Raw genomic sequence first — 17625 nt, 5'->3', positions numbered from 1 at the left:
CATGAGGGAAACTTGAAACAACTGTCATAACCAACGATTGCAATTTGCATGTTTCGAGATGCAGACTTTGAAATCATTTATAATAAGGCCATCATGATAAGGTCATGATGTTTTTGTAAAGTAAGTTAAACCTTTATTAAATAGTAATTGCAAGCACATACATAGGTGTACAAATTACTACCATAATAACTTCTAAGTATCCCCTAATTAACCTGACTCTCAGTTACACCTCCGTCAAGTTAACAGTAAAACAAATAGATTTAAATAGACTCCTGGCAAAGCACACCCTGGAAAATCGAATTCAAAACGTGTTTCTTTCAGCTCTGGGTCCTGGCAGACAGCGACTTGAGATTTATAGGTTGGAGGCTTTAGGTCTTAGAAACCGTCCATTTTCACCAATACCCTGCTCTTCCTTTAAGCATATCTTCCTCTTTGAGTGCAAGTTCTCATTGTATATATTTTTTTACCTTTACCTCCTCTAACCCTTTCATAACGCCACTTGTATTAGTACGCTTTGGAATAAGTAAACACATTGCTTTGCTTCTTCTGGCTAGGTATAATATTTCGCCCACTCGTTTGAATGCTTAATTTTAAATTGCAAATTGCCCCTTTTATAATTTATTTCTTACTTCTCTATGTTTAGCCAATTAACATTTCAAACCTACTTCTTTTCTCTGCATCAAAGCCTCTACACTAGCTGTCTTATATCCAATAAAGACAAGCAAGCATACACACACAAATGCACAGACACCACTGGGAATCTATTTTAACTAAGTTCCAGTATCACTACAAACAAAATCATATCTTCCTCACAACACTGGCAATGGAATTCATTAGTCATTAGTGTGATACGACGAGTGTCTTTTTGGCATGACAGCAACATCCTGTCAGTGGTGAATATGATTCTTGTGTGCTACTGCATAGTAGCTGCGTGAAGTTGTTAGCTTCAACTGTTGCTCAAAATTTCTGAGATACCTTGCTTGGAAGTTAGCTGTCAGTCACCTTCAACTAGTGCATCTTCCATGGCAACACGTCTGGCAAACAGAGTCCAGTTGCCAACCAATCAGTACTTCTATCTTGTACAGTATAAATGGGCTGTTTCCCCTAACATTTGTATTTACTTGTGAATTGAACTGATGGGCGCAAAAAGAAAAACTTCAACAAATAGGGATCTTTTTTGAACAATAGTCGCTTTCTGTACTACCATGCAACTATTAACAAGATATTTAGTTAGAGAGATAAATGATTATACCACACCTGGTTAGCCTGTGCTATCAAAGGATTGGATAGGGTAGGTGGAGATAAAAAATTTCCTCCGGTTAGGGCAAGGGGGAGCAGACATAGATCCGAACCAAGGGGATGAACATTCAAATTAGAGAGAGGCCATTCACAGCTGATGTCACGAAGCACTTCTCCGCAGAACACTGATTGGAAATCTCCAAATGTCTTCCCCTAAAAGCAGTTCATGTTGGGGTCAATTCGATTTTTTGGACAAGTGAGGGGATTAAGGTATATGGAATGAAAGCAGTTAGCTGGACCTGTGGAACGGATCATGCATTGAATAGTGAAAAAGTCTCGAGAGGCTAAATGACCTAATCCTACTCCAAATTCCTGTTTCAAGTAGGATTAAGAAATCATAAATTGAGGACTGATGTCACGAGGTCTATCACACACAGAACGACCAGCATTGAGAATGGTTCTCTGGGTCGAGCAAAACGGGGTTGGAAGCATTGGGTCCATGAAAATCCTTGAAATCGTTTAAGAAAGAATTGTTGCCCGAATGGTTGAGTGGGTCAGAAACTTTCTGGGTGGATAAGCGGTGTTTAGCAGAATGAACTTTTCCATCTACATCCTGAAAAAAATACCTCCAAAATTCCATTAAAAAATGCAGCTTTACAGCAGAATAAGCTGATACTAATTTGGGGATGTTTCTATCATTTCAGCACAGGGACCACAATATCTCCATTCGATCTCAGTTTAAAAATCAACCGAGTTATCAAGTGATGATTACACCAACATATTCCAGTCCAGCTTTTTAATCTTTATGACATTAAAGGTACCATGGGAATATATGACATTATTTCATTGAAATAACATCTCAATCTTAGTCGCCGATTTGACAAATCGTCTCATGTGAGACGGGAATTGTGTTGGCATTTGCGAATTATTAGCATCTTCAACACATGGCTTTTAATCACAGCCACTGCGTTGTGCTGTATGCAGTATAAATACCATCATTTACTGGAACTTTGCTACAAGAGGACTAATTCTCAGAATCATGAGGAGACAAATAGGGTGTGGGACTAAAGTACACATTCAAGGAGCCAGTACAGGCGTGACAGGCCGAAGGCCTCCTTATGTTCTGTAATTGTCTATGATTCTATTATTCTAGTCTGTAAAATAACTTGATCTGCAATATCCAAACGGCAGATTCATTGTACTTAATTTACTTTCTAGAGTAAATGTAAGCGTTCACTCCCAGGGCACAAGCAGTGAATGCTTGGGACCCTATTGTTGTAGCCTAAATCTCCAGCCAGTGCCTACGCTGCTCTCTAATCCCGAAGCCCACATCTATCCCCCACACTTTCGTTCTGTAACTGACTTTGTAAGTTGCCGTAAGAGATACCCTCGCCACTTCTGGTTAGAACCAACAAAAACGTTGTAATTATGAAGCTATCATTGGCTTTCACATCTGCTTTATTGTGTTGGTAATTCGGAAGCAGATACATTGTAAAGATTATTTGGATTGCATCTTACTTTATATATTATGATGCAGAATGCCATTTAAAAACCGCAATATTAGTAAGTTGAAGCGTGGAGAGATATGGAACAGAAATTGAGCCGTTAATATGAAGAGGCCATTCAACCTTCGTGCCTCTGCTGGCTCTTCGAAAGGTCTGTCCTATTAGTCCACACTCTCCACCCAACTCTTTCCCCCATATCATTGCATTTTTCCCTCCAAGTATTTATCCAATTCCCCTTTTGAAAGTTCCTCTTCAGTCTGCTTCCACCTTCCTTTCACGCAACGCCGCTTTCTAAAAAAAAAACATTCATCTCCCCTCTGGTTCTTTTGCCGATTACCTTCATTCTCAGTTCCTCTGGTTAATGACCCTCCTTCCAGCTAATACATTTTTCGTTATTTACGCCAGCGGAACCCTGTTCCATTATATCTAAACATGTCAGAATATCTCACCCTGGAAGAGATGGGGCAATGCACAGACACCGAAGGAGCTCATTCTCCGTGACACAGTCGATGAGACTCTAAGCGGCCGTTTCGAATTTCACTAATAACTTGCTCCCCGTTTTCTTGGTGTGAAGGAGGTGTGAAACATTGTACTTACTTTTCTTTCTAGAGAAAATGTAAGCGTTGACTTGCAGAGCACAACCAGTGAAAGCTCCGGGTCCTATTAACATAGCCTAAGTGTCCAGCCAGTGCCTCTGCTGCTTTCTAGGCCCTGAAGCCCACTTCTAACCCCCACATATTCGCTCTATAACTGACTTTGCAAATTAGCGTAAGAAACACCCTCACCTCTTCTGGTCAGATCCCTCAAAAACGCTGTTATTATGAAGCTATCACTTGCTTTCAAATCTGCTTCAATATATGTTAACACATTGCTCTGTGTTTGTTAATAAATACATGGTTGGGGTTGGAAAAAGGTGCCGAGGTAAACAGCTCTCTGTGTTTTTATCCTGTTCATTACGGGTCATAGAACAGGATTTGAAAAATATTGGTCATCTGCATGAGGTTGTTACCAAAAATAATCCAATTGGGAATTCAGCAAAAACTTCGGGCTGAATAACGGCGGGTTCGGCACTCAGAAGTCGACAGCATTCCAACTTCGGGCTCACGGTCGGTGCGCGCCCGATAATATGGTATTTGCCCTGAATTAGTCGGAAGGGCGGTTTACAATCCGTCATCCCTCCCAATGAGTGCTGGAGGGTGAGATGTGAGGCTGCAGAACATTACCCAGAGCAAGGTAACGCCCAACACTTTAAAGGGCCACTGGCGTGGGAGAGCGTCAGGCGACCTCCAGGTGCTCAGTGAAGTACATCTGTTGTATCTCTACTATCAAGTCTGTCCAGGTAAGTTAATTGACATTTAAGCAAATATGAAAGCAAGACACTCTGGATGCTGGAACTTTGAGATATGAACAGAAAATGCTGGGAAATCTCAGCAGGTCTGGGAGCATTTGTGGAGAGAGACGCGGAGTTAACGTTTCGAGCCCATATGACTCTTCAGAGCTGAAGGCAAATGCAACTGTCATAGGTTTTCATACTGTTAAATTCAGGATAAGGAGCAGGTAAATGATACTAGAAGATCAGGGATAGCTGGGAGCACAGAGGAGACTTGACAAATATAACAAGGACACTTGACAAAAAGATTAGCAATGATAGTGTTAAAGACCACGGCAGGTGATAATGGTGCCCTGAAGGCCGGATAGTAGAATGGGTTAATAGGAAAACAAAATTCAACGGTCTCTGAAAACAGAACATAAGGACAATGAGACTGTCCCAGTGGGGTAGGGCTTTGGGAAGACAATAACAGAATGGAGGGCAGAATTCGTGGGCTGAATTTACTGTGCTCAATGTTAAGTGCCAAAGATTTGCAAGTGCCTAATCGGATGAGAAGGTGCTATTCCTCAAATTCCCACAAATAATCTAGAGGAACAAGCCCTCATTTTCTAGTTGGGCGCTTTAAAGCCTTCTACAATTAAAAATGAGTTCAACAAATTCCGACCATGGACTCTGTCTTAGCAACCCCGCCGCCACCTCACCCACAACCACCCTAACAAGGCTAGTCTGTAACTTGTTTTCTAGCTTGTTCTTAGACCCTGCTTGTACAGAGTACTGAACCTTGCTCTACTACTAACATATTCTGCTATCAGATCTTCATGCAACTTTTAGAACCTGCCTTTCCCTTTGACAGTCTCATTAACACTCCCTTTGTCTTGTTTCCATGATAGTTATTGGAAGTCTCACCTGAGCTCCGACCTATCCGTGACCTTACTTTTGCTTCAGCTTCTCCATCCCCTCTCTTCAACTGTATAAGACCCTTGATATTTCTACTCTTCTGATCCCAAAAAGAGTCACATGGACTGAAAACGTTAACGCTGTTTCTCTCTTTGCAGTTGCAACCAGGCCTCCTGAGAATTTACCAGCATTTTCTGTTTTTAATATAAATTTAGTTAATTTCTGCCCACCATGCCAAACTTCATAGGTAGCAGAATATTTTTTTTTTTTTTAAATTCTGCAAGTCTCCCATCTTTTGCCATTCAGGAGTTGTACATTTAATAAATATTACCAAGCATAGATGTCTGTAAAATCGAAGCAAGGGAAGTGGCGTTCAACAAGAGCCATAGCTGTCTCTAGGTGCAGTGAGCCCGCCCTTGGTGCCCTCCTGCGTGCAGTGCATGATAGACATCACCAGCATACGACAATTATTGTGAAGACGAGGAAGTCCAGACCTATGCTGCGTAGGAGGAGGTCGCCAATGAGGTCAACGGCGGTGAGGTGCTGATAATGCAGGTTTTTTTTTGAGAATCAAAGCTGCTGTTTGTTTCGGCAATATTTAGTTTTCTGCTTCTGTCTGCAAGTGGCCACAAATCCATCAAGTGTGAAATTGACAGTGAAACGGACAGAACAATTTATGGCTGAAAACTTCAGAGCATTGAAAATATTACCCCCAGAGGTGAATCTCGGGCAACATCATCGGAAGTGATGATAATTATTTTTGTACAGTATGATCGCAATGATAGCGGAGGGCAAGTTGGTGCAGGTGTGTGTCTGCGTGATTCAGGCAGAATCAAGCAGAGGTCAGGTTAGTCAAAATGTGTGTGTGTGTATGTGTTTGTGTTTGTGTGTGTGTGTGTGCTGATTCCGACATGAACCAGCAGAGATTAGGTTAGTAAAAATGTGCGTGTATGTGTGTGTGTGTAGTGTGTGATACAGACATAGTACAGCTAGGGGAAACTACTAAAGATGCCGGAGCCTGTGTGTGTGTTTCTCTTTTCACTGCATAATACTGCGCTGTGGGTTTGAAATTTGCTTCCTTTCTCCTCTCAGCTTCTTTCAATCCTTTAACTCTGACCTCTGTGCATCCCAATCTCACAATGTTGATTGTAGACCTTCCTACTCCTTTCCTTAAAGGCCATCATTACCCACTGCCAACAGTATGCTGAGTGTGGTCTTATCAAGGTTACATTTCAGTTTGATATTCTCTGCCTTTCAATTCAATTCCTTCCCATCGTAATGGCCTTGCTAACCTGATTGTTGTTAGAAATAGTTTGTTAAAGTGAACCTATGGAATCCACTGCTCCAATGATATACTTTAACAATTATCTACCACTTGATAAATTAAATACCTTTAATAAATTAATGCAATTATTACTGAATGGTTTAGCTTGTATTTTTGACACTTATAATGTCAGTAAAAGACAATCGATTGTTTGTGAGCTTGATTATCTAGCATGTGAATTCACAAGATTCAACATTCCAGATCAAGAAGGCAACTGAACTTGACATTCGCAGGGGCAAGTGAACCAACACCTCGAGTAGACAGATCAGGGAAGCAGTACAACTGTAAGATAGCCTGGAGTAACCTCTAAATATTTTGCAATAGCTTACAGGTTCCAACTTTTAGATTCCATGTCATTGAAGTGAAAGGAAGATGTGCAACAGACTGGAGGGAGGATTTAAAGCAGAATTTCGCCACTAGTACTGAAACCGAGATGTTGTGTAAGTGCTTGTGTGAGAGCCTGTGTGTGTGAGATGGTCTGTGTGGGTGCATGTGTGTCAGAGAGCGCGTGTTTCTTTGTGTGTGTGAGAGAGAAAGAGAGCATGTGTGTGTAAGCATATGTAGGTGAGAGAGAGAGAGTGTGTGTGTGCATTTGCGCATGTGAGCATGTGTGTGACTGTGTTAGTATGTGATCTTGATAGTACTCAGCAGAGGGAATTAGGGATGGGCAATAAGTGGTAACCTAGCCAGCGATGCCCACATCCCATGAAAAAATAAATTAAAAAACGTTGGAGTCCCGCCTCCACTTCTGGTTAGCTAGTTCCTTATATTTAGACTGTGAGTTGAAGTAATTCTGCTTAGCATAGACCCTCCTACCACCGTGCGTGAATTGCACCTGGTAGGGGAAGCCGCATAAGGTTAATTGTGATTCTGAAATCCTTCCGCAGATTGCTCTGCATCCTGAAATGACGTGTCATTTTTGCAGCTCATGTTTAATCAGAAGACAAAGTGAGAACCCAGTGGAGTTCTTTCCCATTCTACCAACCTGTTCCAGTACAGCTACAGGACTGGCATCTACCCGCCGATGTGGGAAATTGCCCAGGCATGGCCTGTAAACTAAAAAACAGGAAACATCCAACCTGGCCAATTACCACCCCATCGGTATACTCTTGATCATCAGTAAAGTGCCTGAAGGGATCATCAAAATTGCTATCAAGCGGCCCTTGCTTAGCAATAACCTGCCCAATGACACTCTGTGTGGGTTCTGGCAGGCACACTCAGCTATTCACCTCATTACAGCCTTGGTTCAAACATGGACATGAACTCCAGATGGGATGTCAGAGTTACTGCCCTTGAAATCACGGCTGCGTTTGACTGTGTGGCATTAAGTAACCCTTGCAAAACTTGAGTCAATGTCAATCAGAGAGAAACTCTCCTTTGTTTGCAGTCGGAACTAGCACAAAGGGAAGTGGCTATGGCTGTGGAGGTTAATCATTTCAGTTCCTGGGCATCACTGCAGGAGTTCCTCAGGATGGTGACCTTGGCCTAACCATCTTCAACTGCTTCATCAATGACCTTCCTGCCATCATAAGGTCAGAATTGGGGATGTTCGCTGATGATTGCACAATTTTCAGCACCATACTTCACTCCTCAGATACTGAAATTGTCCATGTCCAAATGCAACAAGACCTGGACAATATCCAGGCTTGGCAGACAATTGGCAGTTAACAATCGCCCCACAGAAGTGCTCGGCAATAACTATCTCCAACTAGAGAAAATCTAACCATCGCCCCTGATATTTAATGGCATTCCCATAGCTGTATCCCGACCATCAACATTCTGGGTGTTAACCATTGAGCAGAACCTGAAATGGACTAGTCATATTAATTCCTGCCTCTACAAATGCAGGTCAGAAGCTAGGAATCCTGCAGCGACTAATGCACCTCCTGACTCCCCAAATCTTCTCCACCAACTACAAGGCACAAGTGAGGAGTGGTGATGGAGTGCTCTCCAATTGCCTGGAAGAATGCAATTCCAACAACATTCAAGAAGATTGACAGCATCCAGGACAAAGAAACCCGCTTGGTTGGCACCCCATCCCCAAATAATCACTCCTTCTGTCACTGATACACGGTGGCAGCAGTGTGTATCATTTATTAGATGCAGTGCACGAACTCACCTAACTCCTTAGACAGCACCTTCCAAACCCACGACAGCTGCTATCTAAATGGAGAGGGCAGACACATGGGCGCTTCACCACCTGGATGTTCCCCTGAGAAGCACTCAACATCCTGACTTGAAAATATATCGGCTGTTCCCTCACTGTCGCTGGGTCAAAATCCTGGAACTCCCTCCCTAACAGCGCTGTGTGTGTAACTACACCACAGGGACTGCAGCGGCTCAAGAAGGCAGCTCACCACTACCTTGTCAAGGGCAATTAGGGCTGGGCAATAAATGCTAGTTTAGGCAGTGACGTCCACATTCCATGAATTAATTTCCATAAAAGGCAGCGACACAAACTGAGACGTTTAGAGAAAGATTAAGATGTAAAATAAGTTTTGTCGGAGCGAGGAGAGTTAGTCTGATAAAGTCTCAGAATGGGAGAGACAGTGAATAAACCTGTAAATAGCTTTATAAAGAGATTTTTAATGAATTTTGAGACAGCAAGATTTCAAGGATTTGGTGAGAGAGAGGGATGTGGGGAAACAGCTATTAGTATGGACGGAGGTGCAGAGTTGAGGAAGAGATGGACAGATTGAAATATATGGAATTACATTGGGCTCCCTCTGCAGCAGCCAGTCTCAAACTTCATACCTCTGAGTTAACTCCCCAAACCGCAGACCCTGCCGCTTATTGTAAACATCTCACAAACTGCCTTCAAGGTAAGTGTCTGTGTAGAAAAATGAATGAAAACGAGTTATATAAATTTAATATTATTTCCTCCTGCTGTTGCACGTCTTGTCCGATAATTCCTGGTGGCAAAAGTATTCTCTCTTTGCCTAGTCAAAACTACAGCTCCCAAATGATTTCGGCTTGGGAGAGAGGGGAAAATTGAAATTGACTAAAACCAAGCAAACATGTAAGCAAACAAAAGTCAAAGCAAAGTCCCAGGACCCCGCGCCCTCACTGACATACACAATCTCCGGGGACACTATTTTAAAACACAAGCCCGCATATTAAAATCCGAACAAATTTCAAATGCAATGTAGGTGCCAAAACCTCATGATTGCCTCATCATTTCTTAAATGCTTCAACCATCTTGGAAGGGGTGAGGACGGGCGGCTTTCTTTCTGAAGTTGGGCAGTGAATAATCACTGGAATTCTACCTCCAGCCCGAATCCCAATAACAAGTCCTCCCTCTGTGTTTAAACTGCCACCTCCCGATGTTTAATTCCATCCCATTATAAAAATAGACAAAGACTGATGACTCCCCTCTGTCCCTATACCATTCACTACGCCCACAGCCCCTCCCCCGCCCCAAACAACCTACCAGCTGAACCGGCTCAACCAGGCATTGCTACTGTTTGTACATTCATTAGGCATTGAATCTTCCAATTTTAACACAGTTACCTCTCTTGTTCATTCTCATCCCCTCTTTCTGGGCCGGCCTAGTCCTCCATCTCTTTTCATGTTTCTCTTTCCTCTGCTCTCGATAAAATTATCCTTGCCTCTGTTCGTATTATTCTAATTCGGAATTACCCTTGATTAAAATGCACTCTATGAACTTTCTGTCTTCCGTTTTAACCAACGGCACATGACACAATGACCATGCTTTATGTTAACAGTCCTCGATTACAGTCTGAGTAAACTGAATTTTGGCAGCATCATCACGGTTGCACTGTAAGGAAGGCTGTGGGCAATTTGTGTAATGCAATATCCCACAGCAGAAATCGCCTCCGCAACCCCAGTCACCACAGAAAGGCCCAACCTCCCTCTTTCCCACTGGGAATGAGCCGATGATACGTTTGGAAGACATTTTAAATGAGATTTTTTTTCAAAACTATTATGGACTGAATTCAAGTGCCCCAATCCTACTCCTCGAAACGCAATACATTTCAATGTGCAATTCGTCATTCTGCCTGAAACACAGGAATTATTCGGGAATTAGAACACGACTTTAAACAGTTTCACGGTTAAGAATTAATCCCAGACCCTCGGGAGCAGTCAATGAATTACAGGTTGTGTCTATTTCTCCTACCCAACAACCCTCCATCACGCTCCCAATGTGTTTTCGTCTCCTTACCTATTTTTCTCTCTTTCTTTGTCGCTCTCCCCGTGCCCATTCTTTGTCACAAATCCATTCTTTTCAAAGTAATGTCACTTTTTTAGTGAATGGAACAGGGCGCAGGCCGTGTACACATATCACAATCTCACAGAAAATGGGGCCATGGTGGATCAATATATTTTAGGTGAGGATTACTGGAAATCCAAGACAGAGAAATGTATTTCACAGTCACCCCTTGTCGTTGTGTGTCTCTGTATCTCTCTCGGTGTCTCTTTATCTCTCTCTCTCTCTCTTTCTTTGCATCTTCTCTGGGTGCAATTATCACTGAAATGTGCTGTCAAATATCCATTTAATTGCAGCATATTGCTGTATTTGTTATGTCGTTAATGAATAGAGAGAGGATGGGGAGATAGAGACAGCGAGAATTTCACCCGAATTTCACCAACTGAATTCCAATCAGATCCTCAGTAACATGGATTCCAATGATTATTACGTATCTCATTTAAACCTCAAACTCCTACTGCCCTATCTCAAATAACACAAAATCATTTTTTTGAGTATTACATTAAAATCCTTTAAACATGCTGGGAACTAGTTGATGTCCTCCCGACTGTTGTATCGAATGGGTTAATTCACATTTCATCCCCGGAATTGAGAAGCAGGTGTGAATTGAACATTTTCAAGATAAAAATGGAAACTGATAGGGCAGATTGAGAGAAACGATTCCTACTGCTTGAGGAATCTAGGACTAGTGGAGCAGCCTGAAATCTAACATTTGTCCTAAACCCTTACAAAATAAGAAACACTCCTACACATGGTGATGGTAGAGTTTTGGAACTGGCTTCGACAAACAATCTCTCCCAATCCGTAATCTCTTCCAGTTCCATTATCCTCCGATATGAGTGTTCGTCTAAGTCTCTCTTCTCGAGGATACACCATTTTAAGTATCTCATCCGTGAAAAGAGAGAATGTGCAGTTTTACGGGGACAAGGCAGGGGAGTGGGACTCGGCAGGATTACCTTTCAGAGAGCTAGTGCAGACCCGATGGCCGAAATGGCCTTCTTCTGCACTGTAAAGATTCTGTAATCATTGTTACCGTGCTTTGAGCTGCCAAAGCCCTAACATTAGTCTTCGCTCCCTAAAACATTCTGCTTCACTACCTCTCTCTCTCCTTTATCATTGAAGGGACTTCCTAGAACCGACCACTTTGATGAACTTGTACATTGAGCCCAACATCTTGGTCTCACATTTTGCTCCATAAGGCTTGGCTGAAACATCTTATGTCGCTTTACTGCAGTTAAAGGTGCTATATAATTTTAACAAGTTGCCTGTCAGCTCCTCTACGTATCAATTACACTACAGGTAAACTGGAAAGATTCACTCACAACTATTGCAATAAAACCTGTGTCTCTCAGTACAAACACTGAAACTTAGGCCCCACAATCTCAAATTTCATCTGTCAGCCTCTGGCTCCATTTTTGTCTCTGAAATTAGTTTCTCTATTGTGTACGCAGCAGCGGTTCTACATCAAAACTGCTCCATTGCCTGTAAAGTTCTTTGGCCTGCCCAAAAGTCATGAAAAGAGTTTTGTGAAATGTCCATCAGTAAATTGTACTGAGGCCATTCACAGTCAGTGTGTGACTCCAGTTTACTGTAGGCCAGGCCTCTCCATTTAGGACATTGTTCAACAATATCACTTTTTAAAACTTACAGGGAGCTTTCATCAGTCTTACATCGGTTTTACTAAAATTCCCCGACTAATATTAATTAAGTGTTGCTGCATCCTTCCTTAGGTATAGAGAAAAAAAAGTGGTTAAAGGCACACGAGAGCCTAGACATAATAAATAGTGGTGAAGAGCATAAAAGCAGGGAACTTACAATGAAGCTTTATGAACACTGGTTCCGCATTAACTGTGTGCAATTCAGGGCACTACACCTTCAGAAAAATGTGAACACATCAGACAGGTTCCAGAAAAGATTGATAAGAATTGTTCCAGGGACTTCAGTTCCAAGGAAAGTTTGGAGAAGCCGGCAGTGTTCTCCTTGGAGATGAGGAGGTTCAGAGATTTGATAGAGGTGCTCAGAATTTTTGGTTCATCAAGAGGGTTGTGGGATTCTGAGACCCACTGCCTGAAGGTAGAGACAGTAAGCCTCAGCTCAGTTAAAATTGTTTGGATAAATCAGGTGCCTGAACCTGCAGGTCTATGGACCTAATTCTTGCAAGTGCGTTTGGACTGAGTGGCTCGATCTTCAGCAGAAGAAAAGTCGATGGGCCAAGTGGCCGCTGCCTGTGCCGTAAGCTCTCTTTGCTTCCGCATTGTGCAACAGAGAAACAATTCCCACTGGTGGCACGACCGACGACCAGAGCACAGAGTTTTTGTGTTTGCATGTGCACATGTGTCTGTGCGTTTTTCACTCTTTGAGTGTGTCGCTCAGTGTGTCCGCATGTGTCGTGTGTGCGTGTCTGTGCGTACCGGTGTGTGTGAATGCCTCTGTGTGCGTATTTGTGTGTATTTTTGTGTCTGTGTCGTTCTGACTGTGTCTGTGTGCATGTGTGTGTGTGTGTGTGTGTGTGTGTGTGTATGCACTTTTGTGTCTGTGGCGCTCTGTGTGTATCTGTGTTGCTCTATGTGTTTCTGCGTGCACTTGTGTGTGCGTCGCTGTTTAGGTGGTATTGGCACAGCTATTGCTGTGAATATTAACTTCCAAAAGGAAATTAGATAAATACCTGAAGAGATAAATAATTCCAGGGTCAAAAACGTAAATCTCATTTCAGGAGCTTACTTTGCATTGGAACGAAAAGCCTAAAGCCATGTCGGAAGCAGCAGGGGCGTTTGCAATGGGCACTCTTTTGTCCCTGGATGACTAATGAATTTTCAAGGGCCAAATCATCTTCTCTGCAAAACTGTTCTTCTTTCTTGAGATTAAAGTAGGACAATTCCACCCTCGTCTGGACGATCGAGGCTACTGCACAAGCAGAGGGAAATTTATCAGAGATTCACCAAGAGGGAGGAGAGCATCAATGTGAAATGGTGGCAGCATCAATCAGTTCAGCGTGAAGGCAGAAGTGAGCATTGCTTAACGGGACCATCAGAAATAAAATGGAAAAAATTTGATTAGTTTCGGAGGGATAATCTGACCTGTGATTTACCTACCTTTAACGTTAATCTTTAGTATATGTCCAGGTATCAGGGAAGAACTTTCTAGCTCCCTGCTGCATTAGAAAATAGATCAAAAACGAAGGCGGGTGGTAGATAAGAATCCGCATGAATTATCTCTGATGAATTCTGGAGGAGACAGGATTTGCCAACGAAGCCATCGCATTTAATTTGCAATTTTAAAACTTCAGCAGCCAGGTTCCGGCCAAACAACCAGTTTTCCACTAACCGTGCCTTTCAATTGGAGTGAACTTGGCAGATGTTTCCAGCGAGGAGATAGGGAAGTTGGCAATGTTTCATTGAACTCAAAACTGATAAATTAAACGTTGTGTAAAACTTCATATGCTTTTGAAAACTTAGTCAGCCAGGAGATATGAGGCTTTGCCAGGGGCTGAGGGAGTTTTAGACAAGCTTTTTTTCCTAAAATATACGTTATTCGTGAAAAATCATTTACGTGCATTGCATGGCCCTTAGAACCTGACATTGCATCAGTTTCAAATCAAGTTATTTTCTTCCAACACTGTATGTTATCCACCGAATACATATTGGACATGATATTTGCAAGGCAACTCTTTGTCTAAGAATGACTTCACTAACTCCATGTCTTTCCATGAACCTTACTGACTTAACGTTTCAGGTCAGTGAGACTCGATCAGAGCTCGAAAAATTTACACACTTTACACGTATCACAGAAAGAACAGGAAGGGAAGGAAATGAACTATAGGGATCGTCCTGTGAGAAAATGGAAAACAGGGTAGCTTAAATGCCCCAGTGCACCTTTGTGAAGCAACTGTGAAAAAAGAATGCAGTGTGTTCTCTCGAGATTCTCTCCGGTGTTCAAAGTTCTGTGATCTATGGGCTGTCCCATACTGCACACTGAGATAGACATTAACTACCATTGCATAGGGAAGCAAAGGGCAGCAGAATGACCAAAACCTTAATTTTCCAAAACATCAACTTTACTAATAAAATATGCATAACATAGTTGTTCCGCTTTGTGATCAAGTGCAATAAAGTTCAATCTCTTTCAAAGCAGTATGTAGTGCTCTGAGGTACTTCAACACCCTTATAAACTATTCACGTTTTCTGACTTCCACTGTGGTCAGTTAAGTCAGTCCAGGCGGGAGATTAAATCTTCCTGTTTCCCGAATTCATACAGTACCCAGTTAAGATAAGGTTAGTTATCGAAATATTCAGGTGCTTCGATCAGTTTTCTGCAGGAGTAAAGAGGATTATTTGAACATTCAGAGAGTGTAAAATGAGCTCAAATAAATGAATCACCCCTCAGACAGGACACTTATCTGCATTTTCCCGTGGTCAGTTATGTCAATGTTGCTCATTTTCTATCTATCTCTTTGATGTGGGTTTGGTACCCAGGCTGTCCCTGGGCCAACCTGCTTGAGTTGCACCTCATTCAAAGCTTCAAATATTCACCCTCTCCAGCGCCAATGCACAGTCACTGGAGTGTGTAGCATCCACGATGTGAACTGCAGAAACTCGCCAAGGCCACTTCGACAGCACATTCCAAATGTACAATCTCCACCACCTCAAAAGGGGGCACCACGATCTGCAAGTTGCACAACATCCAGACATGGACATATTTCCTCCTTTGTCTCTCGGCCAAAATCCTGGAAATCCTTATGAAATGGATTTGTGGAGCACCTACGCCACAGGGACTGTCGTGGTTCATGAAGGCGGCTCATCACCACCTTCTGAAGTGCATTTACGAATGGGGATCAAATGCTTGTCTTGCCTGCGATATCCAGGCCCTTTGAATTAATGTTTTAAAATTGCGACATTTCAACTTTGGAAGGTGGTCTGTATCGGGGATGAATAGATCATGCCATTGTTCTCGACGCTCTAAATTTTCTTCCTTTCTTCACTTCAATATGGAGCAGGAAATTGATCAGATATTCCCTCGAATTCATTGACACTCAATCTGAACATCACCCTGAAAAATTGATTTCAGGAATATCGAAGTATTAAGGGCTATCACACTACTGAACTTTTAAATCCTGTGCGTCACGTTGCTGACTGGCTTTGACTTAGATGGAAGCATCCTCGCCTCTGAATGAGAAAATTGTGCCTTCATGGCCCACTCTAGAGAATGATGGTCACAGTGTTAGTACTGAGACAGGGCTGCACTTTCGGAGGAGCCTTTTCTCAGGCTCGATTTTATATTGTGGTCTGTCAAACAACTCAGGAGGATGCAATGGATCCCACAGCCACCACTGGAAGACGTGCAGGCGGGAGTGAAGTAAAGCCCTGTGTCCTGGGACCAACATTTACCTCGCAATCAAATCTAGCCATTACCTTATTGATGGTTGAGGGTAAAAGTAAAATACTATGGATGTTGGAAACGTGAAACAAAAACAGAAAATGCTTGAAAAGCTCAGCAGTCCGAACAAAATCTGTGCAGAGAAAAAAAAACAGAGTTAACCGTTCGAGTCCTCATGACACTTCCTCAGAGGTAAGGAGAAGTAAAGATGTGATGAAATTTATATTGATTAAGGGGGTGGAGCAGGTGAAGTGGGATAGAAAGTCTATGACAGATGGAGGCAAAGGAGAAATTGCCAGTGATGTCAAGTACATAAGGGCAAATCGGTGTTAATTATAGTGATAATGGACAAAGGAGGTGCTGATGGTGGAATTGAAGTCAGAAAGCTGAATGTGATAATAGCAGACAAGGGTGAGCACTCTGCAATGGACAACATGAACAAGTGACAGATGGACCTTTTGAGGGTGGGAGGAGGGATGGTGGTAGGCCAACAGATTGATAAGATAAAAGGTGGGGATAAAACAGTGAATAAAAATGGAAATAAATAAAAATAAACTGAAGTGGGTAAAAATAAAAATTAAAAATTAAAAATCTTTACTTTAAAAGTTCAAACTGAATATTGAAAAAGGGAGTTAAAAAGAGAGTGAAGATGGATGATGGAGGTCATGGATGGAATTTGTTGAACTCAGTGTTAAAACCGGAAGACTGTGAAATGCGTAATCGGAAGATGAGGTGCTTTTCCTCCAGTTGGCATTGGGCTTCACTGGAATATTGCAACAGGCCATGGACGGACATGTGGGCATGAGAGCAGGACGGTGTGTTGAAAGAGCAAGCGACTGGATGGCCTTGGTCATGCTTGCAGACAGACGGAAGGTGTTCTGCAAAGTGGTCAACCAGTCTGCATTTGGTCTCACCTATATAGTGGAGACCGCATTGGGGCAACGAATGCAGTAGACCAAATTGAAGCAGGTGAGACGGAAGCGCTGCTTCAAATGAAAGGAATGTTCCCTCCTCAGTGACATTGCAACAGTTAAAGGTGAAGGTGTTGCAGCTTCTGAGATTGCATGAGAAGGTGCCGTAGGAGGGTGATGAGGTACGGAGGGTGACAGACGAGTGGGCCAGGGTGGAACGAATGGTCCGTAAGGAATGCCGACAGGCGGGAAGGCGAAAGGAAGTTGTGTTTGGTGGCGGAATCATGCTGGAGTTGGCCGAAATGTTTGCGGATGATCCTTTGAATGCGAAGGCTGGAGGGGTGAAAAATAAGGGCAAGGGGGGACCTATCATGGTCCTGGGAGAGAGAGGAAGGTGTGAGGGCAGAGGCAGGGGAAATATGTCGGAAACGGCTCAGGGCCCTGGCAACTACAGTGGTTGGAAACCTCGGTTTAGTAAGAAGCAAGATGTGTCAGAAGTGCCGTCTTGGAAAGTGGCATCATTGGAACAGATGAAACGAAGGCGAATGAAGTGGCATAATGGGGTGGAGTTTTTGTAGAAAGCAGGGTGTAATGATCTGTAGTCGAGGCACTTGTGGGAGTTGTAGGGCTTGTAGAGAATGCTGGTTGTTGCCCTATCACCAGAAATTGAGAAACAGAGGCCAAGGACGGTAAGGGAAGTAACTGAGATGGACCAAGTGAATGTAATGGAGGCGTGGAAATTTGACGCAAAATTGATGAATGTTTCCAGTTGCAGACGAGAGCATGAAGTGGCACTGAAACAGTCATCGATGTACCGG

The sequence above is a fragment of the Carcharodon carcharias genome (genome assembly GCF_017639515.1).
Source record: "Carcharodon carcharias isolate sCarCar2 chromosome 36 unlocalized genomic scaffold, sCarCar2.pri SUPER_36_unloc_5, whole genome shotgun sequence".
Lineage (NCBI taxonomy): Eukaryota > Metazoa > Chordata > Chondrichthyes > Lamniformes > Lamnidae > Carcharodon > Carcharodon carcharias.
Note: the sequence above shows the minus strand (reverse complement) of the source record.